Genomic DNA, 16,098 nt, shown 5'->3' on the forward strand with positions numbered 1-16,098 from the left:
ACATGCTAGCTGGCAACAAAGGATTCCATTCACTGTGCTAAGCTAAGCTAGCGCCGACCCTGTCAAACTAAAACAAAAATACATTTACCCACCAATCTAAATGTATGAAAGAATGTGAATAAGCCCTATTTCAAAAAACGGTGTAGTGTTCCTTTAACTTGAGCCTCCTTCATAAGTACAATATCTCCTTCCCTGATGTTAGGCTGGTTCGTGTGCCATTTGTGGCGACTTTGAAGATAGACTAGGTACTCACGTCGCCACCTTTCCCAGAAGGTGCTGGCAAGTTGTTGAACTTGCTTCCATTTCTGGCGGCAAAAATCCTTTTCAAAAGTCCCCTGGAAGAGGAGACAAGACACCAACTTTCTGAGTCAGGGCGGGTGAATTTGGGTCACTTGAGATCGGTGCGAGAGGTCTTGCATTCATAACTGCAGAAACTTCTGCCAAGAATGTCGCCAGCATTTCATGAGTGAGATGAGAGTGACTGTTTTGAAGCAGCATGGAGTCTAATATGCGACGTGCAACTCCGATAAATCATTCCCAAGCTCCTCCCATTTGGGATGCATGCGGGGGATTAAAGATCCAACGACATCCTTCCTCATTCAAGTAGATCCGAAAAATAGGCTCATCTGCGAGCAATCCCTTCTCCTTACAAGCACCCTTGAAATTTGTGCCACAGTCTGATCTGATTTGTTTTGCTGGACCCCTTATGGCAAAGAAGCGTCGGAGGGTGTTGATAAAGGTGGATGCATCAAGAGAATCAATCAACTCAAAGTGCACTGCTCGAATACTCAAACAGGTAAAAATGAGTACCCATCTTTTGCTGTTAGCCAAGCCACCCCGAGTGCGGCGAGAGGCAACCATCCAGGGCCCAAAGACGTCAAGGCCGACATAAGTGAAAGGTGGATCAGTGGCAAGTCGATCAGGAGGAAGATCTGCCATCTTCTGTTCAACAACTCTTCCTCTGAGTTTCTGACAGATGATGCATTTATGAATCACACTATGAATGCGTTTTCTCGCCCCGACGATCCAGAATCCTGCATTTCTGATTGCACCTTCTGTAAAAAGGCGACCTTGGTGTTTGATCCATTCATGAAAGTGTCTCATGATGAGAAGGGCTATGTGGCTTTTCCCAGGAATGATAACAGGATGCTTTTCTCCTTGTTCTATAGGAGCATGCTTGAGTCCGCCACCTACTCTCAGAAGCCCATCTTGGTCAATGAAGGGGTTCAGAGTTCTCAGTCCACTGTTTTTTTTTTGGATTTCCTTTCCTTCAGAAAGACGAGCAAACTCAACACGATAGCTCTCCTGTTGGATACATTGTAATTTCACAACTTTTGCCTGTGAAAGTTCCTCTGGGAGTGCTTTGTCACAAAGATTTTTTACAGGTACTTGCTAACTCATTTTCGACTCTGAATGAATGTATGATGTGAATTAAGTTGGATATAGCTTGTAAGAGACATTTCCAAGTTGAAAAGCGCTCAAAGCGATGTGAGCCAAGTTTAACAGGAAAGTCATGGGGTGTCAGATCTGTACGGTTAGAGTGTACTTCCACATCTGAATCAGGGTCAATTTGATTGTATGACGGATTGTCTTCAAGACACTCTGAATCAGGATGAGAAAGAAACGCAGGCCCAGAAAGCCATGTGGAATCTTTCAAGTCTGAGGCAGGCACTGAACGGGTTGCATGATCAGCAGGGTTTTGACTTGTGGAAACGTAATGCCACTGTTCTGGCCTTGTAGATTTCCTAATCCGCTGGACTCTATTACTCACGTATAAGTAAAACCGTCTGGTTTGGTTATGAATATACCCCAAAACTACTGTCGGAATAGAATTCTACAGAGTTTGGAGTAATATCTATCTCATCTTGAGTGAGTTCTGCCACTTCTACTGCCAGGACTGCTGCTCCAAGCTCTAATGGAGGTACAGTGTGAGCAGACAGTGGAGCAAGCTTAGCCTTGCCTAGCACAAACCCTACGGTACATGATCCATTGTCATTCATCACTCTCAGGTAGGCTACTGCTGCAATTGCCTTTGTGGAAGCATCTGAGAAAACTTGAATTTCTTTCCTTTGAGCTGAAGATAGTGAAACCTTTGAGTACACTCTGGGTATCTCAAATTGAGCTAGATCTTGCAAAGAGTTTTTCCAAGCCTCCCATTCAGCTTCCCTGACTGTTGGTAGAGGGGCATCCCAGTCTTTGGTGTCTGCTGTCAGGTCACGAAGAAGGAATTTTCCTTGTATCGTAACAGGTGCTGCCAACCCAAGAGGGTCAAAAACGCTATTGACAGTTGCTAAGAAACCTCTACGTGTAAAAGCCTTTTCTTCTGCATCAACCCGAAAAGTGAAAGTGTCTGTTTTAAGATTCCAGCTCAGACCAAGGCTCCTCTGAATAGGTGGAGTATCCTTTTCCAGATCAAAATCCTTGAGATCTTTCACATGATCCTCCACAGGAAAGGCATTCATTACATCAGGACTGTTAGATGCTATTTTATGAAGCCTCAGGTTGGAACTTGCTAACATCTCCTGAGTTCTTTTCAACAGATCAACTGCTTCCACAGCCGTAAGTTGACTCTTGATATGAGAAGCGTATCTTCATAACCAGTGAGAATCTGCACAAGTCAATACTAGTTTTTGAGCTATTGTTTTTAGTTTTTTAATACTGACTCTAATATGCACAAGCAGAAAACACGAAAAAGCGAGTATTTGCTTTAACCTGTACATTTTTTTTTTTTAAGCCTTGCCAACAGAATAAGAGTCTATTAACAAAGACTGCATCATTTTATAGTTAAATGGCCCTGGGATAAAAAGAAATTGGCAGTTTTAATGGGTTTCAATGGGGAAAATTTTGTCCTTAAGGTCCTGAGTGTAAATATTTTGTGTACCCAGTGATTTATGAAAGGAAATGAGGGTGAAATAAGAAAATTCCAGTAAAAATCCACAGTTGTATCAAATTTGATGCAGTTGGCATTAACACAGGAACAATGATTTAAAAAAAAAAATTAAAACCTGAAAGAGACAAACATGTCCGTAAGGAAACACAAGGGTTGAAAGTTGGCTTTAAATTTCACATTTAATTGTGATTGATCAATGAGACCCTTTGATTACAGTGTTATTATTGAAGCATAATTTGCAAAACTGTATTAATCTAGAAGCAGAATCAGATTTAACTGTAATTTTCTGCTGTAATAAACATGTTTAACTGGTAAGATCCTCAGAGGAGAAGTTCTGCAGAGATTACATAAGAATGGAAAGACAGTCTCTGTGAAGGATGTCCTGAATGTGCGCAGACAGTCTTTAGTTACAGGATCAGAGTATGACACTGTTCCTCTGTCATAGTCCAGCTGAACTCTCACACGCTGAAGCTTCTGTTTAACAGTTAAGTAAGAGTCGGGTTGCTCTGGGGATTTTGAGCCGTATTTGCTGTTCATGTACCACACATACCACCCAGATAGCAACAAAGTCTGGGCCGAGTCTGGCTTACATAAGGTACTTCTGGCTTAATTCTGGCACAGCTTTTTTCACACTCTTGTGTCAAACAGTACTAGGCTAAGCTCTGGCTGGAGTCTGGCTAACCAAAAGAAACAAAAATCAAATTGTATCTTTTTGGCTGAGCCCTGGCTTGAGCTCGGTCTGCCAGAATAAGAAAATATTTGGCTGAGATCTGGTTGGGTTTTGGTAGAAGAGTAAATAAAAGATCTCTGGCATGCATGTGCTCTACTGTAAAATAACCGAGTAAGATGTGGTGTTAATTGGTTCATATTTTATACATCATTATAAGGTTCATTTTGTCAAAAAGAATAAAATTAAATCTGTTTATTAGAAGGAGTACTTGTGGTTATCCAAATGGTAATCAATATGCCACAAAAAAAAAGTTTTAGCAAATTGATTACCATTTGTATAACGACAATTTTACTACAAAAACCCATGGTTAAACTATGTTTTTTGTAGCAAAAACCATCAACTCTTTGACAAGAGGTTTCACAATTCCTTAACAATGAATAATCTAACGTTATATAATCTCCATAGAATAGCCTATACAGATTATAAGTATTTGGAGAAGAAACATTTATGTTCTCCACATAAACCATTAAAATCGGTTGAGAAATAAAACATGGTTGTGTTTTTTTAAAATCCGCAGCTCTCCAGGAAACTTGCGTGTTTTTAGAGTAGTCTTCGTGCTCGGCAGACGGGTCAATGCGGCGTCTGTGGTTGCTAATACGATGACGCAGTTTGCAGTGCATCATGGAAATAGTAGTTGATTTACATACACGGTGTTAAATCCGCTTTACAAAAAGGACTACTTTTCCCAAAGTGCACCCCGTGACAGCATCCCGCCTACCACAGGATCCGGAAGTTACGTAGAAGTTATTCAGCAACTCATATTTTACAACGCAGTCTCGCGGTGAAATTCAAACTTCGACAATCACGCTATCTTGGTTTTATCTTTTGGAGTTTTAATACATGATCAAGGTAAGTTGATACTTTTTTTTATACTAAACTAACACGTAGATTTTAATCTATAGCACAGTACTAGGCTTTTTTGTTGTTTTTCTGTGGTTGAATTTTACTTGTTTTTATGTTAGTTGTTCTAGAATTAGCCCCCATTTACAGTGCTTGTAGGTAAATATGTGGGCTTACAGTGAGCGAAGTAACATGAGAAAAAGGGCTGTTAAAAGAGTCAACAAGATATTTGAATCTTTGGAAAAAGAAATTAATTCTCAGCCTGAAAAGAGGCCAACCCAAGATGGCGTTGAAGCAAGTTCTAGTGTTGACAGTTTTGAGATTTATGCTTATGAAAGTGAGGAGGAGGCTGCTAGTGAAGAAACTAGTGATGACGACTCTGGACGATTTTCATGTGATGACTTGGCAAGCTCTTTGTCAGGCTGGGCAGTTAGGTTTGGCGTTTCTTTGGTTGCTCTCACAGCACTCCTGTCTATACTTAAAGTACATCACCCCTTCCTTCCGAAAGATGGACGCTCTTTGCTCAAGACAGCAAAATGGTATGTGGTGGAAAAGTTAGCAGGTGGTTCTTTCTACTATTTCGGAATATTGAACTCCCTTGGTAAAACGTTTGAAAACCTGTCTTTTAAATTTCCAGATAGACATGTATTCAAGTTACAGCTAAATATAGATGGCCTGCCTTTGTTTAGAAGTTCATCTCTTCAGTTCTGGCCAGTGCTGGGTATTTTGCAGGATTGTGTTATTAAAAGACCAGTTTTAATTGCTTTATTTTGTGGTGTAAGTAAACCAACTTCCCTTTCAGACTACCTAGATGCTCTTGTAAAGGAGTTAAATAGCTTGAGAGAAGGATTTGTTATATATGGTAAGACTTTTTTGTTGAAAGTAACTTCAGTTATATGTGATGCTCCTGCTAGAGCCTTTGTCAAATGCATTAAATCTCATACAGGCTATTCTGGATGTGACAAGTGTGTTCAGTCAGGTGTTTATATTAACCACCGCATGACTTTCCCAGAGTTTCATGCACCTCAAAGGACTGATGAGTCTTTTAAGCACACTGTGGATGAAGATCACCACTTAGGACCTTCACCTCTGGTCAAAACCAGTATAGGGATGGTTAGTTGTTTTCCTCATGATTATATGCATTTGGTGTGTCTTGGTGTGGTACGAAGACTTTTGGATTTGTGGATAAGCAGTATTGGACCTTTACGATGTCGTCTTTCTGGACGTCAGGTTAAAGCTATCTCTGAGAGATTAAGTCATTTAAAAGGTTTTATCCCAGTTGAATTTGCCAGAAAACCAAGGAGTCTGGAAGAAAGACTAAAATGGAAAGCAACAGAATTTAGACAATTTCTTCTATATACTGGGCCAGTTGTTCTTAGAGGTTTTCTGGCAGAGCAAGTGTATAATAATTTCATGCTTTTGTTTGCTGCAATTAGCATTTTAGCAAATCCATCGTTATGTTTTTCCATGAATGACTTTGCCAACACATTGCTTGAGTCATTCGTTGAACATTTCAGTAAGTTGTATGGCCCAGAATTTGTAGTGTACAATATACATGGATTGATTCACCTTAGTGGAGATGTCAGACTTCATGGTCATTTAGACCTAATATCTGCATTTCCTTTTGAAAATTACTTGCAGAAATTGATCAGGAAACCACACAGCCCCTTAACTCAAGTAATTCGCAGGCTGTCTGAAATTAACTCTATAGACTCAAAAAGCAGCAGTGAAGTACAACAATTGAAAACGCAGACAAAATTCATGCACACAGATGGGCCAGTACCACAGATGTTTGATGGAACTATTGGGCAGTTCAGAGAATTAAGTAGGGATGGTGTGGTCATTAAAATTTCAGAAGGTGATAATTGTATTGACATTAACAATGTTGTTGTTCTGGTACAAAACATTTTGTTTAAAGGTAGCAAGTTTGTTGTTTTTAGGGAGTATTCAAAGAAAGAAAGCTTGTTTGACTACCCAATTGATTCCTGTGAATTAGGAATTTTTGTTGTTTCAGATCTGTCATTGGAGCTGAAATGTGCTAGGCTTAGACAAATTATACATAAGTATGTGAGGTTGCCGCTTGAGGGACAGGGCAAGTTTGCTGTTTTCCCCCTTCTACATTTAAAATGAAGTGTGAGTGTGTGTATGTGTGTTCTTTTCTTCTTTTTTATTCCAGAATTGTAATAAGAGATTTTGTGCTACGCTTGGACACAATCCACACAAGAAGGTATGACACTTAAGTCATAATTGTTTTTTTGTATTTGCCTTTGTCTTTTAAAAATAACTTATTCATGTTTGTGATTTGCTTGCAGAAATCATGTACCACATTGTTAGCTTTGTTGACACTGACGAAGTGGAGGTTGTGCCTGCAATCTGGGTGAAAAATGGTGTGTGTGTATGGCCTCCTTACAAGGGTAAAGGAATTCAAAGGGCAACCAAGTGTTTGGAGCAACCCCATGAGTCTTGGTCTCCATATAAAGTTAAAATTCTGTATAGTGCAAGTATGTACAAAACCTTTTTTCTATACAATACATTCAGTTAAAAAGTTAAACAACTTTTTGTTTTGATGTTTGAATTCTGTTTTTTATAGAAAATTATTGTGAAGCACGTCGGAAGCTGCCTCTTGCTGAACAACAGACAGATCTCCAGTCAGAGGCTGAGCCTGACTCCCTGAGGCCACCAAAACGAAAAATAAAGTAAGATTGAGTATACTTTGTAATTCATTAACATAGACCTTTCATACGGGTCCTTATATCGTTGTGCAGTTTAACAAATTAACATACACATTTCTTTTTGAACTGCAAAAAGGGAATTTGTCACTGAAGAGTGTCTTTACATGAACATACCACCCTTTCTTAATCAAATTTAGTAATCATTAAAAAATGTCACCTTTCCTAAAGACGAAACAGGCGCCTAATGGATGAATATGACACTGATGAGGAGGCTACTGCACCCATAAAAAATAATTAGCCCCTCAAATACATCCACTATCCAACAGGATTTGTTCAGCTTCTTATGAGCTACAACCAAGTCCTCAAGGACAAAGACAAAACCACCCCTCTGTATGGCACAAAAAGTTTCCAGATGTAACACAGATCACGGAAACTTCAAGACCATCCTTGTTGGAGATAAGTCCTGCCTCTGAAAGGCATGAAAGAACTCTTGGGCCAGCATTACGCCAAGCAATTGACTTGCCTGAACCATCTCTGCCACTTCACCAGACTTCTCAGCAGCCATGGCAAGTAGAATCACAAGACATCACAGAACATCACAGTGAATTGACGTGGCAACAGGATACAACTTTACAGTCTCCCGAACATGCAATACAGTCACCGTGGCACCATGAAACACCCAGACCACAGAGAAAAAGCCTCTCAAGTGATGACCGATTAATAAGATGTAAGATTTCTTTTTGTTTTTTTCTATCATATATTCACTGTTAGCGTAAGGCTCTTGTCATAGCAGAGGTGGTGTGGTAAACCTTTCAATACCTGTGTTTAATGTTTTAGCACTTCTCCATGACATAATATCGAAACAAGAAATCCTTATGGAGCAGCAGAGGAACATTGTAAGGATGGTGCAAGATCTCAAAGCAAACAATGTTCTGGAGATCACAGAGGCACAGAACCAAAGTCAAAGTCCAAAACTGTTTCCCATTGAAGACTTAAGCTCATTAACTTCCCTGGAAAGTGATCTTCGATCATGTCCAGTAACAAGACAAAAAGTGGTAGGTAACACTGTCAGTAATGCACAGTTGCATGCTGTTATCACTCACAAGTCTGGTTGTAATTACTGTAAAAGGTGTGTGTGTGATCAATCTAAAACATGAAAAATCTAACAACAACAAAAACTATTTATATTTGTCTAATTTGGAAAATATAATATTGATATTAGAAACAAAAGCATGTTTTAGTGTTTTGACTTAATAGTGATGGCATGTTTTAAAAATATTTCAGGTACTTGAACTGGGATTGTTGGGTGGAGTCGACGTTAAGGACACGGTCTGGCGGATTATGAGGCAAGCAATCAAAAATGACTTTGCCAAAGTGGTAAACTGGAGAGGTGTACATGGGAAAACACCTTTCCAAAGCTTGCAGCTTAACCCTCCTATTACCTTTGGGGTCAATTTGACCCCATTCAGTGTTTAACGTCTCAAAATAAATACTTAAAAATTTTTTTTTTGCTTCATATTTAAAGACTTTTCCTAATTTAATGGGGACAACTGGGTAAACATAAAATTAACATGATGATAGGTTTTCAATGTTCTGTACGTACTTTTGTAGCATCGGTGTTCTTTGGGGTCAATTTGACCCCAGGCTCATTTTGCTGTATAAAACATATAAGAAATATCATTTTTTTTGTTGTTCACACATTGGTGATTAGGCACAAATCCCACATTTATTCTGGATTATAAGTTGAGATTTTATGATCTTCAAAAACCTTCCCTCTGCTTTAGGGCCCTAACCTGACATTACCATATAGGCCTACTTGAAGTATTGCGAGAACCACTGATAGTTCACATGATATAGTGGAGGGGGGAATCATAATTCTCACAAGAAATTAGATATTTCCAGTGCCAATTATATATTTCCAGGGAAGGGAAAACATAATTCTTGCAAGAACTTTGATATTTTGTTCCGTGGGGGAGGGGAAAACATAATATAGGGAAGGAGCAAATGTATGAAAGCTTCCACAGAAGCCTTATAAACCATTTCTCTTTGTGCTTTGTGAGCTCTCTCTTTATGCTCTTTCTCAATTGAAAATTACCTCTTAGCAAAGTTTTTTGGGGGGGTTTTTGGGTTCTATACGGACCAGTTCGCCAGCAAGACACCAGTCGACCCGCCCGAAATGCAGGACGATGCCATACCAGCCATCCCGTCAGTGTTGATCAGTGAGGTCAGGCATGCGATCCAGAACATCCAGAAAGACCGGCGCCAGGGCTGGACGGAATCGAGGCCGAGCTGCTCAAAGAGGGTGGACCGATGCTTTGGGCAGCATTGGCCAGCCGTTTCAGCCGCTACATGGCGCAGAGAAGAACACCAGATCAATGGAAGACGGCCAAGACAGTGCTGTTGTACAAGAAGGGTGACCATGAACAGCTGAGGAATTATCGGCCAATCTGGCTCCTGCCGACCGTGTACAAGGTTTTCACCAAGGTGCTGTACAACCGACTAGACAGGCAGTTGGACGAACAACAGCCACCCGAACAGGCCGGCTTCCGGTCTGGCTTAAGCACAATGGACCACATCCACGTGCTGAACCAACTGCTCGAACGCTGCCGGAAGTACAGGAAGTGGCAGAAAAAGAAGGACACCTTTGCAAAATGTTAATGTAAACCACACATTTTAAGTTATTAGGGAATCTGTTTTGCATTGTTGCAACTTATATTTTTACCTTTTTTGCACATCTGTAAATATAAATTGTATTTCATTTGTATTTTATAACCAGCTTTTAGTTTGATTCTGTATTTTACAATTTATGCATGACACATTTACACTTTTGCTTTTACACTTGTGCTTTATTTTTTGTATCAGTTTAATTTATTGTTTGGTTTCTGTTGCTTTTTAGTACGGTGGCCGAGAGGGCTCAACACGCTGCAACAGAAGAAAATGCATGGAAAATGAAAAAACACAAGCAAATGAAGAAAACATCTTCATTAGTTTGACAGCACATGTGCTGCAAATACGCGAAACACAACCAAATACAGAAACGCGCTGCAAATGGCAGACCAACAACTCACAACAGACCAATATGGTGTTTGTTTTTTATTTTGTTATTATTATTTATTGCTTGCATTGTATTTGCAGCATGTGTGTTGTGAAACTGATGTTCTCTTACGAGAGATACTCTCGTACTGCGTAGAATACGCTAGGGGAAAATCCTTTTCCACGAGAATACTGAAGCCAAAAAAATTATCCTTTAATTTTGTATTAATGTAAAACGCGTTGCGGCAGCATACAGACATAGGCGAGGCAGCTCGCGCGCCTATTGGCTGGTCTGCTGGCAACTGCTTAAGCCTATCGAGCGAGACCTAGAGTGACGTCAGACCCAATGAGGGCGCTTCGCGCCCTCTGCGTCACGTCCCGCCGAAACGGGCGTGGCTTAGGTCTATAAATACCGCTCGCAGGCATTATTTCTCTGATTTTTCATCCTTCAGCGAAGCAACTCACATCGCTGGATCCGAGAAGAAGCCGCGCTGTTGAAGGAGCACCTCAGCGGGACGAGTCGAAGAAGCTGCTGGCCGCGCCGCCTTCATCGCCTTCCTGCTGCGCTATCCAGCGCCTATATCCTTTTCATTGCACTGTGTGTGTGTGTTCGCCGGCGCGACTCACACTATCTAAAAGAGCTGCGTCTTTTTCAAGATGCCTGCTTGTGGCTCGTGCAGAGCCGCACTCAGCGACGGGGACCGCCATGTCATCTGCGCTTCCTGCCTGGGTCAAGAACACGCAGCTCTCGCGCTCGCTGATGGCGGCTGCCATCACTGCGAGCTGTTGCCTTTAGCGACTCTGAGGACTCGCTTGGCACTGTTCACCGAGACTGCGCCCACACCTGCTGTTGTGCCGCGCCGTAAGAAGCGCCGTGCTCAGCGGATCCCGGAGCCCTCTCTCAGCCGTCAAAGCTCGCCGGTGCGCCCGCCTGCTTCTCCGGTTTCATCAGCTTCGCTCACGGACGGACAGCGGCCGCGGTCTGCCGCCGCTTCTGTCGATGACGCTGATGAGATCGACGCGCTGCTTCGAGAGGAGGATTCCTGCTCTCTCATAGCATCAGGCAGTGAGGATTGGGCGGGCTCTGAGGACCCCACCCCTCCTGCCCGTGCTTCTACGGGAAAGAGAGCGAGCATTGAGGCGGAGCTCATGCGCGTGCTCACTCAGGCCACGGCGAGCCTCGGCCTCGAGTGGATTACGCCTGAGCAGCCTGCTCATAACCGGCTGGACGGCTACTTCCTGCCTGGGGAGCGCGTTTCACCTGCATCCAAGCCAGCGCCCTTTCTTCCTGAGCTTCATGAAGAAGTCGCTAAATCTTGGGACTCCCCCTTTTTCGGCCAGGACTCGGTCCTCTGTCTCTTTGGCGTTCTCCGCTGTTGACGACGCAAAGAACAGAGGCTACCACTCCCTGCCGCCGGTTGAAGAGGCTATCGCAGCGCACTTATGCCCGCCCTCCGCTGGACGGCGTGCTAAGATGGCGCTGCCCTCAAAAGCCTGCCGCACAACGTCAACCCTGCTCCGCCGCGCCTTCTCCGCCGCCGGGCAGGCCGCGTCAGCGTTGCACACCATGGCCACGCTTCAGATATACCAGGCCGATCTCCTCCGCCAGCTGGACGAGAAAGGACCTGACGCAATCTGTGTGCCGGACTTGAGGAGCGCTACAGACCTCGCTCTTCGCGCCACCAAGTCAGCAGCACAGGCCATCGGACGGAGCATGGCCTCGCTCACCGTGTCTGAGAGACATCTGTGGCTTACGCTCTCTGACATGTCTGAGTCGGAGCGCACCGCGTTCCTCGACGCGCCGCTTTCCCCTGCCGGCCTCTTCGGAACCTCGGTCAAAGATTTCGCCGATAGGTTCGCTGAGGTGCAGAAAGCGACCCAGGCCATGAAGCACTTCCTCCCGAAGCGCTCCAGTTCTGCAGCAGGCCGTGCGAAACCGTCTGCTCAGAGCTCACAGCCTAAGCCTCCGCCCGCCGCCTCCTCTTCTCAACGCCGCCAAGCCCAGAGCTCGAGACCGCGCTCTCGCTCATCCGGCCGCCGCCCCGCCCCGCGTGGCCCGCGGCAGAAGGTTGTGTTGAAGCCAGAGGCCCCGAAATCATCCTAGCACGCCTAGGAAAGCGACGGTGTCCAAGTCCCGCTGCGGCCGGACTTCCACCAAAGCTTGCCGCTCGTCCAGTTCCAGGAAATGTGACTGGTCCAGCGTATTTAGCAGCCAACAAGCCGGTTCCATTACCCGCTTGCCTGCACACAAAAGCCGTTTTTACGGCTACCCAGATAAATCCCTTAAAGAGTGTATTTTCTGGTGTCCCGGCCATGGCCGACGGTGTTTCATGTGTAGAAAAAATGCCCGCTACTCAGCGCCCATTCCTACACACAAGCACAGCCCTTCACACAGGGCGCGCGCACATAAAATCGACTCAGATCGATTGCGCTTCAAATGTAGCAAAAGTGCCCACTACCCAGTGCCCACTAACGCTACTTCCCACATGTCTCACGGTCCCTGTGAATACAGGACCCGTATGCATATGCTCTGCTCACGCGAGCAATGCTGTAAAGGTGGTGTACGTGCCCGCCGCTCCGCGCCCACGCCCACACACAGACATGAAACTAGCCCAGCCCTCCTCCTCTCAGCTAAACACTGCGGAGGAGTCGAGCGCGGGAATTCTGCCCGCTGTTATCAGCGCGCCCCCTGCCTCAGATGTCATGAGCGCGACGCTTATGTCACAGCACACAAAAGCCGCTGTATCGCGAGCCGATCAGAGCGCGCTTCGCATCCGGCCCCTAGCTACTCGCGCACCTGCGTGGGAAAAGCTTCCCGGGGTTTCGAGATGGGTGCTGAACATCATAAAAGGAGGCTATTCGCTGCAGTTTCGCCGACGCCCTCGCCGCTTCATGGCGCGCGTCGAGACCACGGTAGAATCGAAAGTAGCCCATCTACTTCAAGCCGAGATTTTGAAACTATTGAGCAAAGGGGCTATAGAACCCCTATCTCAAGCTCAAAGCGAGGGGGGGCTTTACAGCAGATACTTCCTGGTGCCCAAAAAAGACGGGGGTCTCAGACCCATACTAGATCTGCGGCAGTTGAACAGAGCGCTTATGAAGCGCCAGTTCAGGATGCTCACAACCAGAAAAATCCTCGCGCACGTCCGCCAGGGGGACTGGTTTGTGTCAATAGATCTAAAAGACGCGTATTTTCAAATACAGATAGCGTCACGTCACAGGCGATTTTTGAGATTCGCCTTCGAGGGCCAGGCATATCAGTACACAGTCCTGCCTTTCGGCTTGTCCCTGGCACCCCGTATATTTACGAAGTGCATGGACGCAGCGCTCGCACCCCTCAGATTACGGGGCATACGAGTGCTGAACTATCTGGACGACTGGCTGATTCTAGCCCAATCTCACTCAGAGCTCGTAGAGCACAGGACCATTTTACTCGATCACCTCGAGAATCTCGGTCTCGCAGTGAATTGGGAGAAGAGCTCACTTTTCCCCAGACAGATTATATCTTTTCTGGGAATAGAGCTGAACTCGCTGCTAATGACAGCACGCCTGTCATCTCAGCGCACACTAGACATTCGTCGCGCAGCCGGCGCGTTCCGCTGCGGCGCGATAGTCCCTCTCAAAGCCTTTCAAAGGATGCTCGGCCTGATGGCCTCAGCATCTTCAGTTCTCCAGTTGGGCCTTCTGCGCATGCGCCCACTGCAGTTCTGGCTCAGAAAGAGAGTACCACGCTCAGCGTGGGCCTCCGGTCAGCTTTGCGTCAAGGTCAATCGAGCATGCATTGCAGCTTTGAAACCTTGGGAGGCAAAAGACTGGTACCAATCAGGTGTAAGCCTGGGGACTTCCTCGAGAGTGATGGTGGGGTCCACGGACGCATCCACCTCGGGATGGGGAGCGCTGCTCGAGGGCAGACCGTTTTTTGGCCTATGGTCAAAGCGGGAGAAGCTCTTACATATCAACTGCCTCGAAATGTTGGCAGTGAGCAAAGCGCTCACGCGCTTTTGTCCCCTCATACAGGGGCACCACGTGCTAATACGTTCAGACAACGTCTCAGTGGTGTCCTACATAAATCGCCAGGGTGGCCTCAGGTCCCTGACTCTGTACAGGCTAACCAGGCGCCTCCTGATATGGGCCCGCAGCAACCTGCTCTCGCTGAGAGCAGCGCACGTGCCAGGGCTCCTAAACATAGGACCAGACAGACTGTCCAGGAACCAAGTTCCGACAGGAGAATGGTCTTTGCACCCACAGACAGTCCAGCTGCTGTGGAAGAAATTCGGCAGAGCGGAAGTAGACCTGTTCGCGTCTCAGGAAAACGCTCACTGTCCAGAATTTTTCTCGAAGAGCAAGGACGCGCTGACCCACGAGTGGCCTCGCCGTCCTCTCTACGCTTTTCCCCCCGTCTCCCTCCTGACTCAGGTGATAGAACGGGTCAGGGAAGAAGGATGCTCAGTGCTGCTTGTAGCCCCACTTTGGATGAGCCAACCTTGGTTCCCAATCGCGATGCAGTTAGCAAGCACCGCCCCGTGGCCAGTGCCTCTGAGGAGGGATCTCCTCTCTCAAGCCAACGGCTCGATTTGGCATCCTCACCCAGAGCTGTGGTCCCTCCATGTGTGGGCCATCAACGGGTACCCGCTGACCTCCCACAGGGAGTGCTAAACACTATCACACAGGCCAGAGCTCCGTCTACGCGACGTCTCTATGCCTCAAAATGGTCAGTGTTCTCTAGCTGGTGCACAGCTCGTGGTGTGTCACCCCTGTATTGCGGTGTGACGGAGGTTCTTTCCTTCCTACAGGAGCTGTTGGATAAGGGCAGGTCCCCTTCCACGCTCAAAGTCTATGTAGCGGCCATAGCAGTGTTCTCTTCGACCACGCTCGGCCAGTCTATTGGAAGGAATGATTTAGTTATTCGCTTCCTTCGTGGAGCTAAGAGACTGAATCCTCCCAGACCTCCCACAGTCCCTATATGGGACCTTTCTACGGTACTGGAAGCCATGAAAGGTCATCCATTTGAGCCCTTGCAGGAGATTGATCTTAAACACCTGTCTTTCAAGACGGCGTTTCTTCTGGCTCTCGCTTCAGTGAAGCGCATAGGGCACTTACACGCGCTCTCAGTAAGCGCGACGTGCATGGAATTTGGGCCGAATGACTCTAGAGTTATACTCAAACATAAGCACGGTTATGTTCCTAAATCCCTCAATACACCGTTCAGAGCACAGGTCATTTCCCTGTCTGCCCTGCCGGTCACTGAAGGAAATATGGACGAAAGCTCCCTTTGCCCAGTCAGGGCGTTAAGAGCTTATGTGTCTCGCTCGTCTGTTTTCAGACAGACGGAGCAGCTATTTGTTTCGTTCAGCGGACGTTCTAAGGGACAAGCCGCTTCGAAACAGACCCTATCCAGATGGGTAGTGGACGCGATAGCGCTAGCTTACACAACCAAGGGCATGCAGTGCCCGCTGGGTGTCAAAGCGCACTCCACGAGAAGCATGGCTTCATCGTGGGCATGGTCAAGTGGGATTGCCTTGCAAGATATTTGTATGGCGGCAGGCTGGGCCTCTCCGTCTACATTTATAAGGTTTTACAACCTAGAGGTTCCCGCACTACAGGCCAGACTACTGTCGGTCTAGTATGGACAAAATCTCATAGCTGGCGCTGTCAGTTATGCAGCTATTGAGTATTGCAATCCTTGCTCTATGCTGCTATAAGGAAGATAGTGGCTAACCCCCCTTTCTTCCAGGATTCCCTGTGGGTCCCCTGGGTGATTATGTACTGTATGAACTCCGGGCTGTCGCCCTTGAGTCTATGGTATCAGATCCCAGCACGCACGGCGTTTTACAGTAGGTTCCCCTAGCGTATTCTACGCAGTACGAGAGTATCTCTCGTAAGAGAACGTACTCGGTTACTAACGTAACCTCGGTTCTCTCTAGAGAGAGGAA

The sequence above is a fragment of the Scardinius erythrophthalmus genome (genome assembly GCF_964197995.2).
Source record: "Scardinius erythrophthalmus genome assembly, chromosome: 13".
Lineage (NCBI taxonomy): Eukaryota > Metazoa > Chordata > Actinopteri > Cypriniformes > Leuciscidae > Scardinius > Scardinius erythrophthalmus.